Consider the following 16,857-nt stretch of genomic DNA (forward strand, 5'->3'; position numbering starts at 1 on the left):
ACCTTTCTCCATTTGATCTCTCAAGCAAACAGAATGGTACATGATTCCTTTTTTTAAGATTTGGTTGACTAATTAGTAATGCATGTGATAAAAAACTTTTCATCTTCTTGAACATATATGTTCTTGATACGTATGTATCAGTGTATGTATCTGTGGGCATATATCTGTATGTATTCAGATTTTATAATGAAGATCCGTAATCTTAGGATTTTAAATTCAAATCCATGTTTGTGGAATTGCAACCATTATCATGAAGTAACTTGCGCTTGATTACACATAGGGCGCGCCCTAAAGGGACTGAACTAGGGTTTGAAGTTTTCTGCTCACAAAATCATAGATAACCATAGGACGCGCCTCCTTTCGTTAGGACGCGTTATATTTTGTTTTCGTTATCTTCTATATATTTCAAGTAACCATAGCATTTCACTTAGGATTGCTCTCTGATCACTTCCCATCATTTTTGATCCTTACCACGCTAACTAGGACGTGCCTATACTTTGGAGGGCGTGCCTTCTTCTTCTTCTTTTTTACTTTTGTTAATCACTCTTCCTCATATTTCTCTTTGGATGTGCCCTCAACAACTTTTCCCTTTTGTTTTGACAGCTGGAAGAGGAGGGCGCGTCTTCTCCCTTTCATCCCTTCAAGGAATTTCTCTCAAATCTTGGGATATATTCTCCTCCAAATACCTACTTTGAACCTCAGCCCCCAAACGCCCACCATACTCCTGAGTTCTTGCATCGGGCGGAGTGCCTTGTTCAAGACTCTAAAGAAGGAAAACTGATGGCAGATTCTTCAAACAGCTCTTCTACGGACAACGTTCCTTTAGCTCAAAGGAAAGGCAAGCAAAAGCTAGTCCAAAAAGATAGATCCCCAGCTCCTACTAACACAGAATTTGACGATGATGACTGGTTGGAGGGATTAAACGCAGATAGGTATAGAAGCGTTGAGATAGGGGTTAATGTAGATGCAGGTCCGTCCAAAGTGTCTTATAAGTCAAGTTCACCAAGCCTATCTCCACCACAATCTCAGGGCGCGCCTGCTTTCCCCAAATCGGAGGGCGCTCCTGAAGCGAATTCCTCACCTCTTCGTGAGAGACGAACTTTTTTGATGAAGACACTCTCCAATTCTCCCACACCTTCTTCTATCCCTTTTGAGCATTAAGAGATCTCTGACAGTGAGGTAGATTTCGACTGGAGCAAGTATGAAGTATGTACTGAGGTCGTGAAAAAATGATTTAGAAAAGAGCAGGGGAAATTATTCTGTGTGGGACTTTCATCTAACTGCTCAGACGAACAACTCGAATGGCTGATGGAATTTTACGACATGGAGGGTATATGGGTGCGCTCTCTGAGTATGATGCATCCTCATATTTTCAACTATGGAAGAAATTTCAGAATTTCTAGAATGGTCACAAGCCCAAAGTTGGCCTCTTTAGGAGTGGGTGTGCCTCTTCATCCTTATCTGAGGGAAATGATCGGTTATATGACCTAGCGCTTCATCAATTATCCCCCAATAGCTATAAGCTTATTTTGGAACTGTACATTATGTACATGGATCTAGGGTTTCCTTCACCCACCATGGAAGAAGTCAGCCATTTCTTTAACCTCAGAAAATCTGATCATGGCTACTATTATTTAGTAGTAGATAAGCAACACAATAAGAAAGGCTTTTCATCTAGGAAGGTCAGTCATGAGAAAGGGTGGAAGGAGAAATTTTTCTACCTGTATGATGTCCCCAGAATCAGAATACAGTTCAACAGAGAACCAAGTAAGGGTGTGCCTTAATTTATGTCTCTTCTCTCTCTCTCTCTCTCTCTCTCTCTCTTTTACTCTTAATTCGTCTTTCTTCTTACAATGTTTCTTCCTTTCGCACCAGACAAGCCATCTGTGCGAGAGCTTGAGGGCGCACCCAAAGCTCTGGTAGAGCCTATACTTAGGTTTGCTTCAGAGAGATGGAACCTAAAAATGCTTGCTACCGAGTCCAACTTAATGTGAGTCTGCATATTGTCTGATTTTATTGGGCCAAGCGTAAGTACACATAATTTAGGAAAGGCATCCCCATCACTCGCGTTGTAGAAGTTGACAGTGATGAAGAGGAGGATGAAGAAGAAGATGAGGACAGTACTACTCAGAATGACCCTCCTTTAGGTTAGAATAACAATGATACCTGTTGGGGGCGCCTAATTCCCTTTTGGACGCACCCTTTTTGTATTTTATTTGCTGTTTTCTTAGCTTTTTACTTATCCAAATATTACTTGATGCACTTTATTCATTTATCTGCTACTTGTGCATATCATAAACACATTTATTACTTCTTCAATATTTGCTTTACTCTGTTTGGACGCGCCATATATTCTAGGCGTGCCTTTTGCTGTTTTTATTAATTCCTTCAACATGTTTTATGCAGAAATGGCTCCTCCTAGAATTTTCAAGTCTTTTGGGGCGCGTCTTGACGACAAGGCCAAAGAAAGATCCTTCAAGATTTCAACCATCTATTCCAACTCATACCCCTGACCTCCAACCTACCCCTGTCCCTAAAAGGATAGTGGTAGACTTAACTGAGAAATAGGGCGCTTCTAAGAGGCGCCGGACAGAGGGCGCACCCAATAGCTCTTCTATAACACTTAACCATCTTGGCCCTACAGGGTCTCTCTATGTTACTAATGAGGAGATCCAATAGTGGCAGTCAAGGCTTTTTGCCAGCTTATGTTTCATTCTACACAGGCGGTGGACAAGATCTTGGAAGAGAGGGCGCGCCTGTAGAGGCTTCAGGGAGATAACAACATTCTCCAAAACAACTTGAAAGACAGAGATCTTCTTCATGCAAAGGATATTGTTAGATATATTTGAGATGTCACGTCTAATATGATTTGTGTTTAGTTTTCAGAACTTAACAACAGGACAAATCAGGACTTACTGGAAGTCAGAACTTAATATCAGAACTTAAGGTCATATCAGAACTTAAGTGCGGGAAGACTTACAGATAAGGAAGGAAGCTGATTTACAAAAGAAGATCAAGACTAAAACAAAAGAAGATATGCATCGAAAGAATTAGAGGACTGCAAGACTTGTAGAAGATATCTGATTGATATATTTTAGGAGACAGAATTGTATTCCATATAAATTAGAATATATCTTATAATTGTGTACTATATAAACACAGATTTAGGGTTTACACTATATGTGTTATCATTATCGAGAAGATTATACATTATAACCTAGCAGCTCTTAGTGATATTTGTTCATCACTGAGAGAGAACACAGTTCTTATTGTAACAGAGTTTATTCAATATACTTGATCTTTGTTACATACTTGTGTTAAATCGATTTGATTGTGAAAACACTGTATTCAACCCCCTTCTACACTGTTGTATGACCTAACAATTCGAGCATATCTGTTAACACACATACAGTAAAGATCAAAACAATCATGTCTGAAGAAGCACAAACTCCAACCAAACCCACCAAAACTGAAAAAACTCAAAAGACTCAAACCCACAGTCGATATGAGACTATTAGGGTTCCCATACTGAGACCTTCTGAGTATCCCATATGGAAAGTGAAGATGACTATGTTTCTGGAAGCTACAGATCCAGAATACCTTGATAGAATTAATGAAGGACCACATAAGCCTACCAAGCTCTCTGTTGTAGTTGCTGATCAACCAGCAAAGACCATACCAAAGGAAAAATGTGAGTACACAGCTGAAGACATCTCATCTATTGCCAATGATGCAAAGGTAAGGCATTTGCTGCATAGTGCCATTGATAATGTCATGTCAAACAGGGTAATACATTGCAAGACTGTAAAGGAGATATGGGATGCTTTGGAGACAAAATGTCAGGGAACTGATGCAATCAAAAAGAACAGGAGGACTATACTCACTCAAGAGTATGAGCACTTTGACTCAAAAGCTGATGAGTCATTAACTGACTTATATGACAGGTTTGTCGAACTCTTGAATGATCTGTCACTGGTGGACAAGAAATATGATCTTGAAGATTCTAATCTAAAATTCCTTTTAGCTCTTCCCGAAAATTGGGATTTGAAGTATACTACCATAAGAGACAACTATGACCTTACTGAAACTACTCTTGATGAAATTTATGGTATGCTCAAGACTTATGAACTTGAGATGGATCAAAGGAGCAAGAGGCATGGAAGAAAGTCAAGGACAGTTGCTCTTAAGGCTGAGGAGGAATCTCCTAAAGTTATTGCCTCAAAAAGGGGCAAAGGAAAGGCTCTCATCATAAAGTCTGATTCAGAGTCATCATATTCTGATGATGATGATTCAAAAACTGAAAGTTTACCTAAAATAGATGTTGATGAAGAGATGATGAAATTGTGTGCTCTTATGGTGAAGGGTATCACAAAGATAGCCTACAGGAAATTCAGAAAGGGAAAGAAGTTTTCCAGGAAAGGTGTAAGTTCTGATAAGAAAGGGTTCAGAAAGTCTGAAGGCAAAGGTGCAAAGTCTGACATAGGAGACAACTCAAATGTCAAATGCTACAACTGTGGTGAAAGAGGCTACATATCTCCTGACTGCAAGAAAGGAAAAAGTGACAAAGGCAAGACACTTTTCACAAAGAAAAAAAGCTGGACAGACACTTAAGATTCTGAAGATGAGGTGAACTATGCCTTGATGGCAAATGCTGATAGCAGCCCTGAAACTGCTGAATTGAAGGTACCTCAAACAACTTATGCTTTTCATACTGATGATATTACTGAGTTGAGATTATATCTTAAAACCATATTTATTAGTTATAGATATCAGACTTTAACATGTGAAAGATTAACATCTGAAAATCTTGCTTATAAAAAGAGAAATGATTATTTAGAAAAGGAGTTAGTTTTTCTTCATCAAACTAAGAAAGAAAAAGATGATGCTTTATATGTTAGAGATGAAGTGTTAAAATTGAATGAATCTCTAAAAGCTGACTTAGAAAAGTAAAGAGAGATTATCAGAACTTGGACAAACTCTGGTAGAACAACTCAGAATTTATTAAGTAGTGGAAACTGGAAAGAGGGCTTAGGTTATGGAGATGATAAAAGTGAAAAAGGAACTGAATAAATTGAGCCAATTGTTGTTAAACAGACTGCTAAGCCAAAGGTAAATCATGTTAAGTTTGTAGCAAAAACTGTTAAGTCTGATTCTGAAAAGATGAAAGAGTCTGTAGCAAAAGTTAAGGAAAAGTCAACTTCTGACAAATTAAAACAGGATAAACCAGCTGAAGTAAACATAGGCTTAATGACAAAGAAGCAGCTTAAGCATAATCTGAAAGAGATTAGAAATGTGAACAAGGTAAAGGAAGCTAGGAAAAATAGGAATGGAAAGTAAGGTATAAATAAAAGCAATAATTATATGAATGTTCCTAATGCTCCTAGAAAGAAATGCTATAACTGTGGAAACTCTAACCATCTTGCTTCTTTTTGCAAGAAGAATAAGGATATAAACTCTTCACCTCCTAGAACAGGAGTTAAGAGTCAGTCTGTTAGGTTTAAGCCACAAAATCCTTGTTTTCATTGTGGTAGTTTATGGCATTCCATTTATACTTGTAAGGAATATCATAGTTTGTACTATGATTATTAGCAAATAAAACCTTCTTTGAAGAAAGTTACTTTAATTCCTTCTAGTGTAAAGTCTGATGCAAAGTCTGATATAAACTCTGATAAACAGCATGTTAGCATAAACTCTGAAATTAAATCCGCTACAAATGCTAACAAACTTAAAAAGGCCAAAGGATCCAAGAAAGTCCGGGTCCTTAAAACTAACCATTAGTGGTCTTTGTGATTGTAGGGCAACAGGAAAAACATCCTAGTGCTGGACAGTGGATGTTCAAGACATATGACTGGAAATAAAGCCCTGCTATCAGACTTTGTGGAGAAAGCTGGCCCAGGAGTTTCTTATGGAGATGGCAACATGGGAAAAACTCTGGGATATGGCAATATAAATCTTGGGAATGTCATCATTGAAGCAGTAGCTCTTATCTCAGGACTTAAACACAATCTGCTAAGTGTGAGTCAAATCTGTGACAGAGGTTATCATGTGGATTTCTTTGAAGAACACTGTGAAGTTGTAAGTAATTTTATAGGCAAAGTGGTTCTGAAAGGTTACATGCATGGTAATATTTATGAAGCCAGACTTTCAACAAGTTCTGATGGTTTTGCAATCTGTTTGCTGAGTAGAGCATCAATTGATGAAAGTTGGAATTGGCACAAAAGACTCTCTCATTTAAATTTCAACAACATAAATGAGCTTGTAAAGAAAGATCTTGTGAGAGGACTGCCAAAATCAATATTTGCTCCTGATGGCCTTTGTGATTCATGTCAAAAGGCAAAACAAAGAAAATCTTCTTTCAAGAACAAAACTAAATCTTCAATTCTTGAGCCTTATCACCTACTGCATGTTGATCTATTTGGTCCAGTCAATGTCATGTCTATTTCAAAGAAGAAATATGATATGGTTATAGTGGATGAGTTCATAAGGTACAGTTGGGTGTATTTCTTGCACAAGAAGAATGAAACTGCATCTACTCTAACTGATCATGTCAAACAGCTGGACAAGTTGGTCAAAGATTCTGTTAAAATTATAAGAAGTGATAATGGCTTTGAGTTCAAGAATTCAATGATGGAAGAGTTCTGTAAAGAGCATGGAATCAAACAGGAATTTTCTGCACCTGGAACTCTACAGCAAAATGGAGTTGTAGAAAGAAAGAACAGGACTCTCATTGAAGCTGCACGAACTATGCTTGATGAAGCAAAGCTACCAACCTACTTTTGGGCTGAAGTTGTGTAGACTACTTATTTTACACAGAATACTACACTCATAAACAAGCATGGAAAAACACCATATGAGATGGTGAAGAAAAAGAAGCCAAATCTGAAATACTTTCATGTATTTGGTTGTAAGTGTTTTGTTCTTAAGACTCATCCTGAAAAACTGTCAAAATTTGATCTAAAAGCTGATGAAGGAATTTTTGTTGGATATCCACTTTCCACAAAAGCCTTCAGAGTCTACAATTTAAGAACAAGGGTTGTCATGGAATCTATCAATGTATCTTTTGATGATAAGAAGATTACTGGACTTGAAGATTTCAATGATCATGATCAGCTGAGATTTGAAAATGAAGATTTAAATTCTGATTCTGTAAATTTTGATGACTTAAACTCTGATCATGTAAGTTCTAACGGGTTAAGTTCTGATGTCATTGAAACTGTGGTAACAACTCCAAAGGAAAATGCACTGTCCAGGGGGAGCAAGCTGAAGATCCTACCACAACTCAAGACTCTCAAGAAGTATCAGAACCTGTCACTGGCTCTTCAAGTTCTGATTCATCAAGTGTTGATGAGCCAAATTCTGATAATTCTGGAAACTCTGATACTTCAAATCCTGAAGGATCCAAGTCAAATTCTGAAGTCTCAGAGAGCATAACTACAGGGGGAGCATCAGAAAATGTTGATGGAGATAACATGGATCATGGGGGAGGATCCAGTTCTAGAAGTCAACTTCCATCTGCAAGGAAGTGGACCAAATCACATACACCTGACTTGATAATTGGAGATCCTGAATCAGGTGTCAGAACTAGAACTGCAACATCAAATGAATGTCTCTATCATTCTTTTCTATCTCGGAATGAACCAAAGAAAGTGGAAGAAGCTCTTCAAGATGCTGATTGGGTGCAAGCAATGCAGGAAGAGTTAAATGAATTTGAAAAAAATAAAGTCTGGACCCTAGTACCAAGACAAAAGAACAGATCCATTGTTGGCACAAAATGGGTGTTCAGAAATAAAACTGACAATGATGGCATAATTACAAGGAACAAAGCAAGGTTGGTTGCTAAAGACTACTCTCAACAGGAGGGTATTGATTAATATGAAACATTTGCACCAGTTGCTCGATTGGAAGCCATAAGAATCTTTTTGGCTTATGCTGCTCACAAAAAGTTTAAAGTCTTTCAAATGGATGTGAAAAGTGCTTTTCTCAATGGAGAATTGGAAGAAGAGGTGTATGTTGAACAACCTCCAAGCTTTGTAGATTCAAAATTTCTAAATCATGTCTACAGGCTTGACAAAGCACTTTATGACCTTAAGCAAGCTCCTAGAGCATGGTATGAGACTTTAGCTCAATTTCTTCTGGAAAGTGGATTACACAAAGGTACAATTGATAAAACATTGTTCTACCTCAACCATGGAAAGGACTTACTTTTAGTACAGATATATGTTGATGATATCATATTTGGTTCTACAAATGCCAAACTCTGTGAAAGGTTTGCAAAGCTAATGCAGTCAAGATATCAAATGAGTATGATGAGAGAACTTAGCTATTTTCTGGGCCTTCAAGTCAAGCAAAATGAAGAAGGTACTTTTATCTGTCAATCTAAGTACACCAAAAATTTACTGAAGAAATTTGGAAGGCAAGATTGTTCAACTACATCCACTCCCATGGCCACTGCAACCAAGTTAGATAAGGATACTGGTAAATCAGTAGATATTACTAACTACAGAGGTATGATTGGCTCCTTACTCTATTTAACTGCAAGTAGACCTGATATCATGTATGCTACCTGTCTTTTTGCAAGATTTCAGGCTAATCCAAGAGAACCTCACTTAATAGCTGTGAAAAGAATTTTCAAGTACCTCAAGGGTACAGCTGATCTAGGATTGTGGTATCCTAGAGAATCAGATTTTAAGCTAATAGGTTACTCAGATGCAGATTTTGCAGGATGCAAAATAGACAGGAAAAGCACTAGTGGAAGCTGCCAATTTCTTGGAGGCAGATTGGTTTCTTGGTTTATTAAGAAACAGAAATCAATTTCCACATCAACTGCAGAAGCAGAATATATTGCTGCAGAAAGCTGTTGTGCACAAATTCTTTGGATGAAGAATCAATTACTGGATTATGGGTTAGAATTTTCTAAAATACCTATTTACTGTGATAATCAAAGTGCTATTGCTATGACAGGTAATCCAGTTCAACACTCAATGACAAAGCACATTAGCATTAGGTACCATTTCATAAGGGAACATGTGATGGAAGGTATAGTGGAATTGCATTTTGTTCCAACAGATCAACAACTAGCAGATATCTTCACAAAACCACTATGTGAAGCTACTTTTACAAGATTGATAAATGAACTTGGAATGGTTTCACGTTCTTTCTCTAAATCTGCTTAGTTTTTGTTCTCATGCATCAGACTTTATGATCAGTGTTTACAGATTGTCTTATCTTCATGTAATTTATGCTTAAATTGAAATACATTAAATGTTCATTATTATCTGATGTTGATCTATATACTCTGATAGTGATTTGAATGTTCTGTGACTATTCAATCCCATGAGGATTACTGTACTAGATGTTGACCTAGTAGTCTTTAACATACTAGAAATCCCATATTTGAATTAGTTGTTTATGTGGAAATTCATTAACACAAGCAAATTCGGATTTTGAGCTTAGTCAAATTTACTTTGTGTATCTTATTACTAAGTCACAAACTAGAATCTTGCTTCTCATCTGTCAAATTATGATGTCAGTAAATCTATGGACGAACCACATTGTTGTGAATATGTTGTGTACTTGATGATTACCTAAACAAAACATCTAAGTAGATTTTACTTAGTGAAATAATGTAGCACTCGACAGATAAGAATTATAATCCCGACGGATAACTCATTTTAGTCCCGACGGATGATTAACTTATTATCCATCGAGTGAGTAGCTTATGTAATAATAAGTTTGTAGCACAGTGTTGTATGCACCTTTGTATAGAATCTGTAGTAGCATATAAGTCATGTTGACTTTAACTAGATATGCAGAATAGGTTGATTAACTGTACATAAGCAATGTCTTGTAATTCTGTATAAGTAAATGAAGTCAAGTGCCAAAATAGCTACCAACGGATGATTAACAAAGCTTCGACGGATGATCAAATGACTATCGACGGATGCTTAACAAAGCTTCGACGGATGATCAAATGACTATCAACGGATGTTTAACATAGCAGTCGATGGATGATCAATTAAGTCATCGACGGATGATCTGAAAGTCGACGGATGATCATATCAAGATTCAAACATCAGTTGAATAGTGAAAGCTGACACACAGCCGTCGAGTTGGGTACAAATATACTGTGGAAGCCCATTGACTGGGTAATAGAGGACAAAAAGCAGCAAAGATCAAGACTGTTAGATTTTATATTTGTACAGTTCTTTTGACTTTGTAATCTTGGTAATATATAAACCAAGAGAGTAGCAAATAGAAAAACAACCAAGATAGCTAAGAAACAACAACAGAGAAATCTTTGTAAGCACTATCTTTAGCATTTCCTGTGTTCTTAGTAGTTCTATTTTGTGTAAGCAGCTGTGAGCATTTCTGCACACAGAGTCCTCTCGATATATTAAATATATCTCTGGTGGAATTGTTTAAATCCACCAGAAAGTTTTTAAAGACTCTTGTTTTTAATTACTTATGTTTTGATTCATTCAAGTTTACATTCCGCATTGTGCTAATCAAAACAAAGATATCCATAATCGAGTTGAACATTTTTATTTCAAGAAAAAGGTTCAAGAATTCCATTCCACCCCCCTTCTGTAATTCTTGCTATATTGTTAAGAGACTAACAATTGGTATCAGAGCAAGCTCTTAATCTACAAAGAGTTTAAAGATCAAAATAATTCAGCAAGATGAACAAGAAAGATGTTGGAGTCAAGATTCCTTTTCTTGATAAAGATAATTACCATCATTGGAAGGTAAAGATGCATCTTCATATGCTTTCTCAAGATGAGGCCTATGTGGACTGCATAGAAAGAGGCCCTCATGTTCCAATGAGAGCTGCAACAGGAAATGAACCATCTGTTCCAAAGCCAAGGCATGAATGGTCTGACCCTGATATTGAACAAGTCAGGAAAGATAAAAAGGCCATGAACATTCTGTTCAATGGCGTTGATGCAGACATGTTTGATAACATCATCAACTGCAAGACTGCCAAGGAAGTTTGGGACACAATACAGATAATCTGTGATGGTACTGAGCAAGTAAGAGAAAATAAAATCCAGCTCCTGATTCAGCAATATGAGCATTTTCATAATGAAGAAAGTGAGTCACTCACTGACATTTTTAGTAGATTCCAAAAGCTACTAAATGCTCTTAAATTGCATGGAAGAGTCTATCAGACTAAAGACTCCAATCTGAAATTTCTCAGATCTCTTCCAAAGGAATGGAAACCAATGACAGTCTCATTGAGAAACTCACAAGATTATAAGGAGTTTACTTTGGAGAGACTGTATGGCATTCTGAAGACCTATGAGCTTGAGATAGAGCAGGATGAAAGAATGGAGAGAGGAAAGAAGAAAGGAGGATCCATTGCACTAGTGGCTGAACTGGAAAAGGAGAAGGAAGTGAAGATGGAAGCTGTGGAATCAACTTCAAAGGCCTGCGAAAGCAAGGGTAAAGGGCTAGCTGCAGAAAGTGAAGATTCATTGAGTCAAGATGACATGGAGGACATTGATGAGCACCTAGCATTCCTTTCAAGAAGATTTGCTAAGCTCAAGTTCAAGAAGAACTTTGGAGCTGTCAAGCCAAATAGAAACATGGTGGATAAATCAAAATTCAAGTGTTTCAAATGTGGCTTGGCAGGGCATTTTGCAAATGAGTGTAGAAAGTCAGATTCCAGTAAGAAAAGATTTGAGTCTGTGGATTATAAGCAAAAATACTTTGATCTACTCAAACAGAAGGAAAGGGCTTTTATTACACAAGAGAATGACTGGGCAGCTGATGGTTTGGATGAAGATGAGGATGTTAGCTATGTCAATCTAGCCCTTATGGCCAAGTCTGATGAAACAGAGACAAGTTCCTCAAGCAATCAGGTAATCACTGCAAACCTTGCACATTTATCTAAAGCTGAGTGTAATAATGCAATAAATGACATGTCTACATAATTGTATCATTTGCGTGTTACACTTAAGTCCCTCACTAAAGAAAATGCTAAAATCAAAGAAAATAACTTGTTTTTAAGTGAGAGGAATAATGTGCTTGAGTCTTAGTTTGTTGAGTTTGAGAAACTAAAAATTGAGTGTAGAATTGCCAAGGAGGAATTAACTGAGTCCTTGAAAAAGGAAGAAATTTTAAAGAAGCAGCTCGATCGTGAACAGGAGGTGATTAAAGCATGGAAAACATCCAGAGATGTTCATGCTCAAATCACCAAGGTTCAAGGAATTGAGTCTTTTTGTGATGAAGCCTGGAAAAAGAATAAGGAGAAACTAGAACCTATTTTGGTAGATGGATTGCTGACAGATGTAGACTCGACGGATGATGAGGACTATCCGTCGGATAACAAAAAGTGTTATCCGTCAAATGATAAAGGCCCAACCCAAATGACTAAGGAAGAATCTGAAATTCCTAAGTCAAATGAGTTAAGACCTAAGAAACAGAAGAAGAAAGCTAACAAGGCAGGACCCAAGGAAACTTGGGTACCAAAATCAACTTGATTTGATTTTGATGTGTGCAGGGAAACAGAAAGAATCTTTGGTACTTGGATAGTGGTTGCTCAAGACACATGACTGGTGATTCTACCCTGCTCACAGAGTTTGAAGAGAGAGCTGGCCCAAGTATCACTTTTGGAGATGACAGCAAAGGTTATACTGTGGGATATGGCTTAATTTCAAAGGACAATGTCATCATTGAAGAGGTTGCCTTAGTGGATGGTCTTAAACACAATCTGTTAAGTATCAGCCAGCTTTGTGATAAAGGCAACTCAGTAACCTTCAACAAAGAAACCTGTGTTGTGATTAATAATCAAAACAACAAAGTGGTTCTCACTGGTGTGAGAAGAGGAAATGTGTATCTAGCTGACTTCAACTCAACTAAAGTAGAATCTGTAACTTGTCTTCTCAGTAAAGCAAGTCAAGATGAAAGTTGGCTATGGCACAAGAAACTATCCCATTTGAACTTCAAGACCATGAATGAGCTGGTAAAGAAAGAGCTAGTTAGAGGCATTCCTATGGTGGAGTTTACAAAGGATGGACTGTGTGATGCCTGCCAAAAAGGGAAGCAGATTAAAGCATCATTCAGGAAGAAACTTGATTCAGCAATTGAAGAGCCTCTACAACTGCTTCACATGGATTTGTTTGGACCAGTCAATATATTGTCAATCTCAAAGAAAAGATTTTGCCTAGTAATTGTAGATGATTTCTCAAAGTTCTCTTGGACCTATTTCCTAAAGTCCAAAGATGAAGCTAGTGAAATCATCATCAATCACATAAGGCAAGTTAACAATCATCCTGATTTCAAAGTTAGAAGAATCAGGAGTGATAATGGAACTGAGTTCAAAAACTATGTCATGAGAGCATTTTGTGAGGAAAATGGAATCTTGCATGAGTTCTCAGCAGCAAGGACTCCACAACAGAATAGAGTAGTGGAAAGAAAGAATAGATCTCTTATTGAAGCTGCAAGGACAATGCTTGAAGAATCAAAACTACCAACATACTTCTGGGCTGAAGCTGTAAACACTGCATGCTACACTCATAACATCTCTCTGATTAATCAAGCAAGATACATGACACCTTATCAATTGTTCAAGAACAAGAAGCCAACTCTGAACTTTCTTCATGTTTTTGGCTGTAAATGCTATATTATGAGAAATCAAACTGATCAAGATGGGAAGTTTGATGCTAAAGCAGATGAAGGAATTTTTGTTGGATATGTTGTTGGTAAAGCATATAGAGTCTACAATCTAAGAACCAACATTGTTGTTGAATCTATACATGTTGTGTTTGATGATAAAAAGATTGAAGGACTAAAAGATGGAGATTACCATGACAGCCTCAAATTCGACAATGTTGAGATGGTCAGTGATGAAAGTGATGATGAGAGTGATCAAGAAATAGTGTCTAAGGATAATGCAGACAAATCTACTACAAATGAAGCACAAAACTCAACATCCGTCGAGTTACATAATGCTTCATCCGTCGGAAGGCAATCTGTATTATCCGTCGGAAGACAACCTACCTCATCCGTCGGTACTCAAAATTCACCATCCGTCGGATTATCAAAAGGAGCAGGAAGTCAAGGAAGATCACCCATAGAAAGCACCCCAATCTCAAATCAAATATCCACAAACTCAGGGGGAGTTTCTAGCAATCAAAACTCAATCACACATCAAGATAACATTGAGGTCTCTTCATCTAGGGCTAATCTACCTCAACCAAGAAAATGGACAAAAGATCACCCCTTTGAACTGATTATTGGTGATGTTTCTTCCAGAGTTCAAACCAGGAGAGCAACTCAAGAAGAATGTCTATACAGTAGCTTCCTGTCCAAGGAAGAACCAAAGAAGGTAGAAGAAGCCTTGTTAGATCCTGATTGGATTTTAGCTATGCAGGAGGAGCTAAACAAATTTGAAAGGAATAAAGTATGGAAGCTGGTACCCAAGCCTACAGGAAAGAATCCAATAGACACCAAATGGGTATTCAGAAACAAGATGGATGAAAATGGCATAGTAGTAAGGAACAAAGCAAGATTGGTTGCTAAAGGCTATTATCAGCAAGAAGGAATATATTTTGATGAAACATTTGCTCCTGTTGCAAGACTTGAAGCCATCAGAATCTTCTTAGCCTATGCAGCCCATGCCAATTTCAAGGTCTATCAAATGGATGTCAAAAGTGCCTTTCTGAATGGAGATTTGGAGGAAGAAGTGTATGTAAGTCAACCTCCTGGCTTTGAAGATCCAAATTTCCCAGAGTATGTCTATTATCTACTGAAAGCACTTTATGGACTGAAGCAAGCACCTAGAGCCTGGTATGACACTTTATCAAAGTTCCTTTTGGAAAATCACTTCACAAGAGGTACTGTAGATAAAACTTTATTTTTCAGAAGTGTGAATGGCTCTAGCATACTTGTTCAAATTTATGTAGATGATATTATTTTTGGCTCTACAGATGAGAAACTTTGTAAAAAGTTTGCCAAACTGATGCAAAGCAAGTATGAAATGAGTATGATGGGAGAACTAAATTACTTTCTTGGTTTACAAGTTAAGCAAGTTAGTGATGGAATATTCATTAGTCAAACTAAATATATTTTTGATCTTTTAAAGAAGTTTGATCTAATGGATTGCACATCTGCAAAAACTCCCATGGCCACTGCAACTAAGCTTGAACTAAACACTACTGAAAAGTCTGTGGATATTTCAAGTTATAGAGGCATGGTTGGCTCACTTCTATACTTAACAGCTAGTAGGCCAGATATAATGTTTGCTACATGTTTGTGTGCTAGATTTCAGGCTGATCCTAGATAGTCTCATTTAATAGCTATTAAGAGAATCTTCAGATATCTCAAAGGAACACCAAACCTTGGCATTTGGTATCCTAGAGATTCTGGTTTTGATCTAACTGGTTATTCAGATGCAGATTATGCAGGTTGCAGAATTGATAGAAAAAGCACAACAGGAACCTATCAATTTTTAGGAGACAAGCTTGTGTCCTGGTTCAGTAAAAAGCAAAATTCAGTTTCCACTTCTACAGCTGAAGCTGAATATATTACTGCTGGCAGTTGATGTGCACATATTTTATGGATGAAAAATCAATTGCTAGACTATGGTTTGCAAGTTGAAAGGATTCCTATTTTCTGTGACAACACAAGTGCAATTGCCATCACTGAAAATCCAGTGCAACATTCAAGGACAAAGCATATAGACATCAAGTACCATTTCATAAGGGAACATGTAATGAATGGTACTGTAGAGTTACATTTTGTTCCAAGTGAGAAGCAACTTGCAGATATTTTTACCAAACCACTGGATGAATCCACCTTTTCTAGGTTGGTAAGTGAGTTAGGTATGCTTAATTACTCTTGAATTTATCTGAATTATTTTGCAAGTTGAAAAGTAGCCAGAAATTTAACTGATTTTTAGTCTTGGATGAAAATTTTGGCTAAGTCAAAATTTGCATCTCGACGGATGACCATTATCCATCGAGTTGAGTCATCCGTCGATATACAAATTGTAAATAAAAATCAATTACTTTTCTGGAGTACTTTAAAGCTCGACGGATATCAACTTATCCTCATCCGTCGAAGTGTCTAAATCTTAACCGTTAATTCCCTGAACATTATCCATCGAGTATACTTACAGTTTGTAAGCATTACACGACGGATAATGGGTGGAATTTTTACAGTTTATTTTAAAACGGCTATTTTAGACAATTTCTATTGGGTAATTTACTTCTCTTTATTATTTTTTTTATCAGTTGATTTTGAGTAAAGTATAAAAGCTTATTTCTTTCTAATCATTTTCTTTTATCATTCTCAAATTCAACTGTGTTATTTCATTCTCTCTCAAGCAAAAAATCTCTTTCTCTTCAAGCTTTTCTTCTCTAACAATGGCACCCGTAGTTAAGATCATGTCACAGACTGAGTTCATCTATGAGAAGAACAACTTCACTGCCTTGGTCAATAAGGGGATTCAGCAATATGAAGACTATCATAAGATGATGGACTTCGTGAACAACTGTAAGTTAAGTTTTGCCATGCTGGAATCACCCACAATTTATTGTGAAGTTGTTGAGGAGATGTGGACAACAGCAATCTATAACTCTACTGACAAAACCATCACTCTAACCATCAAAGGTAATGATTTCTGTATCAATAGTGATGTCATAAAAGCATGTTTCAAGATTCCTGATGATAATGTAACTGCACCACACACTGAAACTGATATTGTCAATATGCTCAATTCCATTCATTATGCACTTCCTACTGCAAAACTAAGTGAAATTAGAAGACTAGGTCTTAGGAAGGAATGAAGTTACTTGTGTGATGTAGTAACTAAAGTCTTTTATGGAAAAATGAGTAATTTTGATTCTGTGAACA

The sequence above is a fragment of the Apium graveolens genome, chromosome 9, assembly GCF_009905375.1.
Source record: "Apium graveolens cultivar Ventura chromosome 9, ASM990537v1, whole genome shotgun sequence".
Lineage (NCBI taxonomy): Eukaryota > Viridiplantae > Streptophyta > Magnoliopsida > Apiales > Apiaceae > Apium > Apium graveolens.